Here is a 10612-nt window from a genome sequence, read left to right on the forward strand (position 1 = left end):
AAACCATTTGGTTTTTCTGTCTATTTTTTTTTTTGGTTTTTTAGATCCGTTTTTTCGTTAGATCGGTTTTTTCCGGTTTAGTTTATTTAGCGAGCGTTCGCTCGTTCGTTCGTTTTAACGAACGCGTTCATCATTTAGTTTCAGATAACGAACGTTCGTTCGTTAATCTTTTCGTCGTTTTCTTTTTCTCGGATTAAATCCGCGATTTTTCGGATCGCGATTTCTGATTCAATTTTCGTTTTAGTATAACTTTTCGCTCGTTTATCAGAATCAGGCGATTCAAGCGCCGGGAGTTTCGTCTCAAAACCCTCTTTCCGTTTAACCAACTCAAACAAGTTTTTGCCTATGTAAAATTTGACTTAGATCCAGAATAGTAAACGAAGCCTGTTTCTTTTGTCGTTTGTCTTTCGTTGCTTCGTTCGATTTGATTCTTTTTGCCAACCGGAGTTCTTAAGTTGAACTTTCTGGTTAGATCTCTTATTTCAGTTTTACCTATGCATTAGTTGAGTACTTATTGTGTGCTTGTTTGTTTGCGATAGAGTATCCGGAGTGCGCAGCTTGCTACTTCGAATCGCTAGGTTTTACGGATCATCAGCAAGGCAAGTAACACTTTGATCATACCTCCTACTACCCAGTTTTTATTGCATTATATTAACCCTCACACATTGCATGATTAGGATCTAGTTAAATTGTGGGTTTGGTAAGTAGTTGAGGCAGTACCTATTACCTGTTATTTATCAAACCTTTGGGAGTTACTTCTACGTTTGCTTATTATGCCATGCTATGCTAGTAGACGTGGATTGGGTGAGTGAAATCCATGACAGGTGTGAGATTGTTAAATTAATGGTTTATTTAAGGTGGCAACTTAAATACACATCTGGGTGGATTGAGGCACCTGGGCATTACAGCGATTGCCTGTTTTTCTTTTGGACTGCCACCCAGGCTCAAAGGGATCATGAGATTATTCATGCTAGAAACTTCCTGTGCAGCCACAAGCTACTATGGGCTCTAGCATAGTTGAGTAAGTCGGGCGAACTCTTACAGTGGTAGACTAGCAGATGTAGGGGAAAGTAGGTGTAACGGTCTACCCGATCGTAAGGTGCTAGCACTTCTGAAAGACTATGTCTCGGTCATCCGTTTCTCAAACACCAGGTAGTGCAAGAATCCCAACGGAGGAGATCAAGTTTTGTGGGGAAAAGTGTGCAAACCTCTGCTGAGTGTATAAATTAATCATGGTTAGCCGTGTCCCCGGTTATGGACATCTTGAGTATCTAGTACTTGGATTATCATGTGAATCTCATCATGTTACTCTAAATAATTTGTTGGGTTTTTAATGATGATGTTTAATTGGGATTGAGAGTGTGTCTACACTCTCAATGTTTAACAACTACCATGATAGTTAAATAAAATTTATTTCTTTGCAGTAGGGAAAAATTGGCTTTACGCAAAACTGTAACCATAGAGCTTTCCACCAGCCAAATATGCATATAGTATAGTCTTATTTCTTTCATTGTTCTCTATGTGTTACATTGCCAGCATATTCCATGTGCTGACCCGTTTCGGGCTGCAACGTTCATGTTGCAAACTTTTCAGACGACGAGTAAGGTGCCTTTTAGGTCGTGGTTCTATACTCAGTGATGCCGTTGGAGTTGATGTACTCACTTATCTTCCAAGCCTTCCGCTGTTATCGTTATTAGATGGCCTTAAGCCATATTTATTGTAATAAGTTCTCTTTTGAGACACTCGATGTAATAAGTGTGTGATTGCCACTCTGTTATAAATCCTTCAAGTACTGTGTGGTGTCAGCATTACTGATCCAGGGATGACACCTGAGCATAGAGATTGGACCGTTTGAGGTCCGGTCGCTACAAGATGGTATCAGAGCACACACTGACTATAGGACACAACCACTAAGCTAAAACCCTAGATCACTACTCACTCTCTTCTCATTCTGACTCCTCATCTCTTCTACTCTTTTAGGATGGTGGATGCAAGGAACAAGTTCACGCAACCGGATGGAGATACACGCTTTGGACGTCACTTGAAGGAAGTCACTAGATATCTGAACATAGGAGTACCAAGCTTCACCGGGACCTACAACGCCACTTTACCTAAAGAGGAGCGCTGGATGATTCAAGTTCAAATTCCCGGAAGGACATTCATGACAGTCACTAAGCCCATAGAGTTTCCTTTGATGCACCAACCTGGAGTCTAGGAAAGATCATGGAAGCTCACATCGCCATGGGACGCATTGGAGAAGTTTACCGCAATGATCTCAAGGATACTATCTACCAGATTTGTGGGCAACGAGATGAGCACTGGGAGATGATCAGCACCAGGAAGGATAGATCAATTGCAGCTTTTATCCAGGAGTTAAACCAACACATTCGACGTCAGGAGAACCAGATGTGCACCGACATGATAGATCTGAAGAAGGCGAGGACAAGAATCAAGGAACTGGAGGAAGAATTCAAGGCTACACATGAAGATTATGAAGAGGAAATCGAAGTATTAGTGGAGAAGAATGACGATCTGATCAAGAAGATTGGAATATTTATGGGAGGCCCTACGCCAGTAGATGAAGACGAAGAACCCAAGGAGATTCACCCGAAAGACTACATTATCATCGACGACACTGACTCGGATCCAGATGATAGTGATGATGACTATGTTGATGAAGCTGGAGTAGATATCATGGAGTCTGCAACCGAAGAATATTTCTAGTAGACCACCCCACCAGTAGTAGTCCACCATGTAAATATAGTAGTCCAAGCACTTTTGCGATAGTTAGCTCGATTGTATGCCCTTGTTTGATTGAATGAAGTGAATTGTTTGCTTTTGCCTCATGTGCATATGGGTAGTGATGGGGTCATGTACCTAGGGTAGGGTCACAGACCTGATCTAAGTACCCTGCCCAAGGACACCCTTAGAAGAGGTCACCTTCCAGTCGACCAATGAGGGATTCACTCGACTGACTTGAAGGACTCGACCACGAAGACTCACTCGACTACCAGGAGGTCAAAAGGCACTCTGCACTGCAACAGCCTGTAGTTAAGTAGACTTTATGATAGTTAAGACACTTTATGTGGGACGTTATCAGTAACGCCCCGGACTAAATACACCTTAAACCCTTCATTACGTGGGCAGGCTGGGGTCCTGGCGCACTCTATATAAGCCACCCCCCTCCACAGGAAGAAGGGTTCGACACCCTGTAACTCATATACATATAATCCACTCGACCGCCTCTGGGCTCCGAGACTTAGGGCTTTTACTTCTTCCGAGAAGGGCCTGAACTCGTACATCCCTTGTGTTTACAACCTCTCCATAGCTAGGACCTTGCCTCTCTATACCTACCCCCCACTCTACTGTCAGACTTAGAACCACGACAGTTGGCGCCCACCGTGGGGCAGGTGTTTTTAGCAATTTTGTGGAGAAGTTGCGATTCTTCCGAGTACTTTCATCATGGTGGCTGCTGGAGTTTTGGTCGAGGGTCGAGAGATCCGTCTCGGCGCTCTCACCTTCATCGCCGACGACTCCGCCTGGCTCCAGGAGGCTCCACTCGACGTTGATGCGCTCCCCATCCGCGGTGCGACGCATTTTCGCGCATGTGTCCGCGGTGTTCTGCTGCGGCAACCGTCGACCCCGTATCGGTCGACATCCCCATCGACCACCCTCCCGGTCTCCCGCCAGCGCAAGCGCTCGGGCCGGTCAAGGATTCAGCGGTGGGTGAGGCACGCGGTGGCTCGCCAGACGGCCACCACCCAAGTTGCGGCAATCGAGCCCGACGAATCTCTCTACGGCCTGTTCGATCTGTCGACTGGCTCCGTAGAGACCGCATCCGAGTGCGATAGCAGTGATCCAGCGGCGGAAATCATGATGGTCGACGGGCCCCGCAGTCCCCCTGGCTTCGCCCGTGATGGTGGAGCAGGCGACGGAGGCGACCCCGCACGAGACCACGAAGAGTACCAGCCCGAGCCACTCGACTCTCTGCAAAGAGAAGAACTTCGCCGCAGGAACGTGGATGTCCTGCGAACTCCCATCGCAGGAGAAACCCCCGAGGCTCGCGCCTTGGAGGAGGCACATTTGGCCAATTTGGCCGAACGCACTCGACTGGAGAATCTTCAGCGAGCACTCGACGAGCGCGCGCGGCAACGAGTTCCCGACACCAGTCGACGTCAACTCTTCCCGCCGACTTAGGTATATCGAACCCCAATCCAGAATTTGGCAGCTGCGACCCGTATAGCAGAGTCCATCCAGCCCTCTCAGTCGGAAGCTGGCAGAGGCTTGATGCAGATCGGGGATCTGCTCCGGGCAGCAGGAGATCAGAATTCGGCCGTGTCGCAGTCGCGCAACAGAATTCACAGTCGATCCGTCGCTGCGAATACGGTTCAGTCGGCTCACAGTCCCAGATCGCCTCCGCGGCGTGAAGGGCGCGAGAATCGGCGAGACCAATATGGTGACCGACTCGACCGAGATGATAGGCGTCGAGTGCCCAATTCCCCTCCAAGGGGTGGGTCTTACGCTCCTCGGCAGCAAGATGACAGACGTCAGCTCAGTACGGGGCGAAGAGTTCCAGTCGACCCCAGAGAACCAGGCTTCGATGCGCGATCCATTATCGTGCAAGGTTTGGTCGACCGGAACATAGCCCATCGAGGTGGACTCGACAGAGATGCGCCCACAAGCAGTCGAGTGCATGTTTCTGGTCCTGAATGTTTCAGCAGAGCTATCAGAGCCGCAGTTATCCCTCCCAATTTCAGGTTGGCAACATGAGTCAGCAAGTTCACTGGTGAGTCTAAGCCTGAAACTTGGCTTGAGGACTACCGAGTGGCGGTTCAGATTGGTGGTGGGAACGACGAGGTGGCCATGAAGCATTTGCCCCTCATGCTGGAAGGTTCTGCCAGGGCATGGTTGACTCAATTACCTCCTAGCAGCATTTACACTTGGGAAGATCTGTCCCGAGTGTTCATCAGAACGTTTGAAGGAACTTGCAAGCGACCGGCTGGACTGACGGAGTTGCAAGTCTGCGTGCAGAAGACCAATGAGACTCTCAGAGAGTATATTCAGAGATGGATCACTTTGCACCATACTGTGGAGAATGTGTCTGATCATCAGGCAGTCTGCGCCTTTAAAGATGGCGTCAAGAACAGAGAATTGAGTTTGAAGTTTGGTCGAACCGGTGACATGACCTTGAGTCGGATGATGGAGATTGCTACCAAGTACGCCAACGGCGAAGAAGAAGACCGACTCCGAAGCGGCAAGCACAAGCCGAGTCAGTCGGAAAAGGGAAACACCAGTCGGAAACAGAAGTGGAAGGCTGAACCGGCAGCTCCTGGAGAGGCTCTGGCCGTGACTCAGGGAAAGTTTAAAGGGAAACCAAAAGGATCCTGGAACCCTAAGAAGGTAAAGGATAAAGAAGGGAACGACGTGATGGATATGCCGTGTCACATCCACACGAAGAAAGACGAAGAGGGGAATATCATCTACCCGAAGCACACCACTCGCCAATGTCGACTCCTGATCCAGCAGTTTCAAGGAAAACAGTCCAATAACAAGGAGAAGGAGTCGGACAAGGCCGAAGACAAGGAGGACAGTGAGGAAGGATATCCGCATATCAACTCTACTCTGATGATCTTTGCAGATGTGGAGAGCAAGAGTCGATTGAAAGGTATTAACCGTGAGGTGAACATGGTTGCCCCAGCAAAAGCAAATTATCTGAAATGGTCCCAAACACCCATCACCTTCGACCAATCTGATCACCCGACTCATATTGCCACCCCTGGGAGGCAAGCTTTGGTGGTCGATCCAGTTGTTGAAGGCACTCGATTAACGAAAGTGCTTATGGACGGTGGTAGTGGGCTGAATTTGATGTATGCAGACACACTGAAAGGAATGGGCATTCCGATGTCCCGACTGAGCACCAGTAACATGAGCTTTCATGGAGTTATACCAGGAAAGAAAGCCGAGTCACTCGGCCAAATAGCTCTGGACGTGGTGTTTGGTGATTCGAAACATTTTCGCAAAGAGAAGTTGACGTTCGAGGTCGTGGATTTTCAGAGTGCATATCATGCCATTTTGGGGAGACCAGCTTATGCACGGTTCATGGCTCGACCATGTTACGTGTACCTCAAATTGAAGATGCCCGGCCCCAAAGGAGTGATCACTGTCACCGGTGATCGGAAAAAGGCAGAAGAGTGCTTCCAGAAAGGCTCAAAGATTGCTGATTCCCAGGTGACAGCGGTCGAGTTCGAAGAATACAAGCAAAACGCAGATCCGAGTGACTTGCTGCGATCCAAGAAACCCGCCACAGAGTCTGCATTTCAGTCGTCCGGTGAGACGAAGCCTGTTCACATTCACCCGACCGACCCCGATGCAGCTCCGACCCACATCTCCACAACACTCGACCCGAAATAGGAAGAAGCGCGCATCCAGTTCCTCCGTGAGAACTGGGACATTTTTGCATGGAAGCCCGCTGACATGCCAGGTGTTCCCAGGGGACTGGCTGAGCATCGCCTAAGAGTCGACTCATCTGCAAAACCAGTTAAAGAGCATCTTCGGCGGTCCGCCGTCCAGAAGAGAAAAGCCATTGGTGAGGAAGTGGCTCGACTGTTGGCGGCAGGATTTATCCGAGAGATATACCACTCCGAGTGGCTCACTAATGTCGTCATGGTTCCTAAGAAAGACAAATCACTCCGAATGTGCATTGATTTCAAGCACATCAACCGGGCCTGCCCGAAAGATCATTTTCCTCTCCCTCGCATAGATCAAATTGTTGACTCGACCGCGGGATGCGAGAGACTGTCTTTTCTAGACGCCTACTCCGGGTACCACCAGATCCGTCTGTACGGACCCGACGAGGTAAAAACAGCTTTCATCACTCCATTCAGGTGCTTCTGCTATATCACCATGCCATTCGGCCTCAAGAATGCCGGAGCCACATTTATGCGAATGATTCAGAAGTGTCTACTCACTCAAATCAGTCGGAATGTGGAAGCGTACATGGATGATATCGTCGTCAGGTCACGAAAAGGTTCCGACCTGCTCGCTGACCTCGCCGAAACATTTGCCAACCTCCGAAGGTATGTTATCAAGCTCAATCCATCAAAGTGCACATTTGGAGTTCCTGGTGGCAAGTTACTCGGTTTTCTCGTTTCCGAACGAGGAATCGACGCTAATCCAGAGAAGATCGGCACTATTCTCCGAATGAAACGCCCTGTGCGAGTGCACGATGTCCAGAAGCTTACTGGATGCTTGGCCGCATTAAGTCAATTCATCTCACGACTCGGTGAAAAGGCATTGCCTCTTTACCGACTGATGAAGAAGGCAGACAAGTTCGAGTGGACTCCAGAAGCTGATGCAGCGTTTGCCGAGCTAAAAGCTCTGCTCTCCACCCAGCCGGTGCTTGCTGCTCCAATCAGCAAAGAGCCTCTGTTGCTCTATATCGCAGCCACAGGACAAGTCGTCAGTACTGTGCTTACGGTCGAGCGGGAAGAAGAAGGAAAAGCTCTCAAACTTCAGCGCCCAGTGTATTATTTGTCTGAAGTCTTGACTCCATCCAAGCAGAGATATCCTCATTATCAGAAGCTTGTGTATGGAATATACATGACCACAAAGAAGGTTGCTCATTATTTCTCTGATCACTCCATCACAGTTGTCAGCGACGCTCCACTATCAGAGATTTTGCACAACAGAGATGCAACTGGTCGAGTGGCTAAATGGGCGATTGAACTTCTTCCCCTTGATATCAAGTTTGAGGCAAAGAAAGCCATTAAGTCCCAGGCAATAGTAGATTTCCTCGCCGAGTGGATTGAACAGCAGCAGCCGACTGAAGTTCACTCGGAGCATTGGACCATGTTCTTTGATGGCTCTAAGATGTTGAATGGTTCCGGTGCTGGGGTTGTCCTGGTTTCCCCCAGAGGAGATAAGCTCAGATATGTGTTCCAGATTCACTTTGATTCCTCCAACAATGAGGCAGAATATGAGGCCCTCTTATATGGGTTGCGCATGGCCATTTCACTCGGCGTCCGTTGCCTGATGGTCTATGGCGACTCGGATTTAGTGGTCAACCAAGTGATGAAGGAGTGGGATGTGAGAAGCCCAGCCATGACTGGATACTACAGTGCAGTGAGGAAGCTGGAAAAGAAGTTCGAGGGGTTGGAGCTCCATCATATACCCCGACTGAAAAATCAAGCAGCTGATGATCTAGCAAAGATAGGTTCCAAGAGAGAAGCCATTCCGAGTGGTGTGTTCTTGGAGCATATACACACTCCATCAGTCAAAGAAGATCCTTTCACCGAAGAAGCTCCACAGCCCAAGAGTGCCACAGATCCGACTGAGGTTGAAGTCCCAGCAGTAGTCGACTTGGTTATGGAGATCTTGGTGGTCATTCCCGATTGGACAGTTCCATATATCGCATATATCCTGAGAAAAGAGCTCCCGGAGGATGAGGAAGAGGCTCGACAGATCGTCCGTCGATCTAAGGCCTTTACCGTAATCAAAGGACAGTTATACAGAGAAAGCGCGACTGGAGTTGGTCAGAAGTGCATAACGCCAGAAGAAGGTCGAATCATCCTTAATGATATTCACTCGGGGACCTGCGGTCATCATGCGTCCTCTCGGACTATCGTGGCCAAAGCATACCGAGCCGGATTTTACTGGCCAAAGGCGAATGAGATGGCAAAGGAGATAGTAGATAAGTGCGAGGGATGTCAGTTTTACTCGAATATGTCGCACAAGCCTGCATCAGCCCTGAAGACCATTCCACTCGTCTGGCCTTTCGCAGTATGGGGGTTGGACATGGTCGGTCCTTTGAGAACAGGGCGAAGTGGCTTCACGCATGTGCTGGTGGCAGTCAACAAGTTCACCAAGTGGACTGAGGCTAAACCAATCAAGAACCTTGACGCCGGTACTGCTGTTAGCTTCATCAGGGAACTAATATTCAGATATGGAGTCCCTCACAGCATCATTACGGATAATGGGTCGAACTTTGACTCGGAGGAATTCAGAGATTTCTGTAACTCTCAAGGCACACGAGTCGACTACGCTTCAGTCGCCCATCCGCAGTCGAATGGACAAGCGGAGCGAGCCAATGGCCTGATTCTCAAGGGATTGAAACCCCGACTGATGCGTGATCTCAAGCATGCAGCTGGAGCTTGGGTCGACGAACTTCCCTCAGTGCTTTGGGGACTGCGGACCACACCTATCGGTCGACCGGAAGAACTCCATTCTTCTTGGTCTACGGAGCTGAAGCAGTCTTGCCGAGTGATCTTCTCCATAATGCTCCTCGAGTTGAAATCTACAACGAAGCAGAAGCTGAACAAGCGCGGCAGGACGCAGTCGACCTTTTAGAGGAAGAAAGGGAGATGGCTCTGATCCGGTCGACCATCTACCAACAAGATTTGCGTCGTTTCCACGCCAGAAATGTGAGAGGTCGAGCCTTCCAAGAAGGAGATTTAGTTCTCCGAGTGGATCAGAAGAAACAACACAAGCTTGCTCCTTCTTGGGAAGGACCCTTCATCGTCACCAAAGTTCTTCACAACGGGGCGTACCGTCTTTACAACGTCGAGCATAATATCGACGAGCCCCGAGCTTGGAACGCGGAACTACTCCGCCCATTTTACACTTAAGTTTTATCACTCGGATGAGTTGCAATAAAGTACTTCTGTAGTTCATGGACCTCAAAATAATAGTGTCATAGTTCCTCCATAATTTTTGTCACTTTTTATTTTGTCCAATAAAATCCCCCCTCAGTGGTGACTTAGCCGCGAATCCGTTCCGCCTAAGTTTGTAAAAAATCCTACCAAGTGGTGAGCCAGACTCCCACTCGGAGGCTTAGCTGCGAATCCGTTTCGCCTAAGTTATAAAAAATCCTACCGAGTGGTGAGCCAGACTCCCACTCGGAGGCTTAGCTGCGAATCCGTTTCGCCTAAGTTATCAAAAATCCTACCGAGTGGTAAGCCAGACTTCCACTCGGAGGCTTAGCTGCAGTCTAAGTACTCGCCTAAGTTACCGAAATCCTACCGAGTGAAGAGCAAACCTCTCACTCGGAGGCTTAGCTGCAGTCCAAGTACTCGCCTAAGTTATGAAAATCTTATCGAGTGGTAAGCCAGACTTCCACTCGGAGGGTTAGCTGCAGTCCAAGTACTCGCCTAAGTTATCAAAATCCCACCGAGTGAAGAGCAAACCTCTCACTCGGGGGCTTAGCTGCAGTCCAAGTACTCGCCTAAGTTACCGAAATCCTACCGAGTGAAGAGCAAACCTCTCACTCAGAGGCTTAGCTGCAGTCCAAGTACTCGCCTAAGTTATGAAAATCCTACCGAGTGGTAAGCCAGACTTCCACTCGGAGGCTTAGCTGCAGTCCAAGTACTCGCCTAAGTTATCAAAATCCCACCGAGTGAAGAGCAAACCTCTCACTCGGAGGCTTGGCTGCAGCCCAGTGCTCGCCTAAGTTATGAAAATCCTACCGAGTGAAGAGCAAACCTCTCACTCGGGGGCTTAGCTGCAGCCCAGTGCTCGCCTAAGATATAAAAATCCTACCGAGTGAAGAGCAAACCTCTCACTCGGGGGCTTAGCTGCAGCCCAGTGCTCGCCTAAGATATAAAAATCCTACCGAGTG

Source organism: Triticum aestivum, chromosome 3A, assembly GCF_018294505.1.
Source record: "Triticum aestivum cultivar Chinese Spring chromosome 3A, IWGSC CS RefSeq v2.1, whole genome shotgun sequence".
Lineage (NCBI taxonomy): Eukaryota > Viridiplantae > Streptophyta > Magnoliopsida > Poales > Poaceae > Triticum > Triticum aestivum.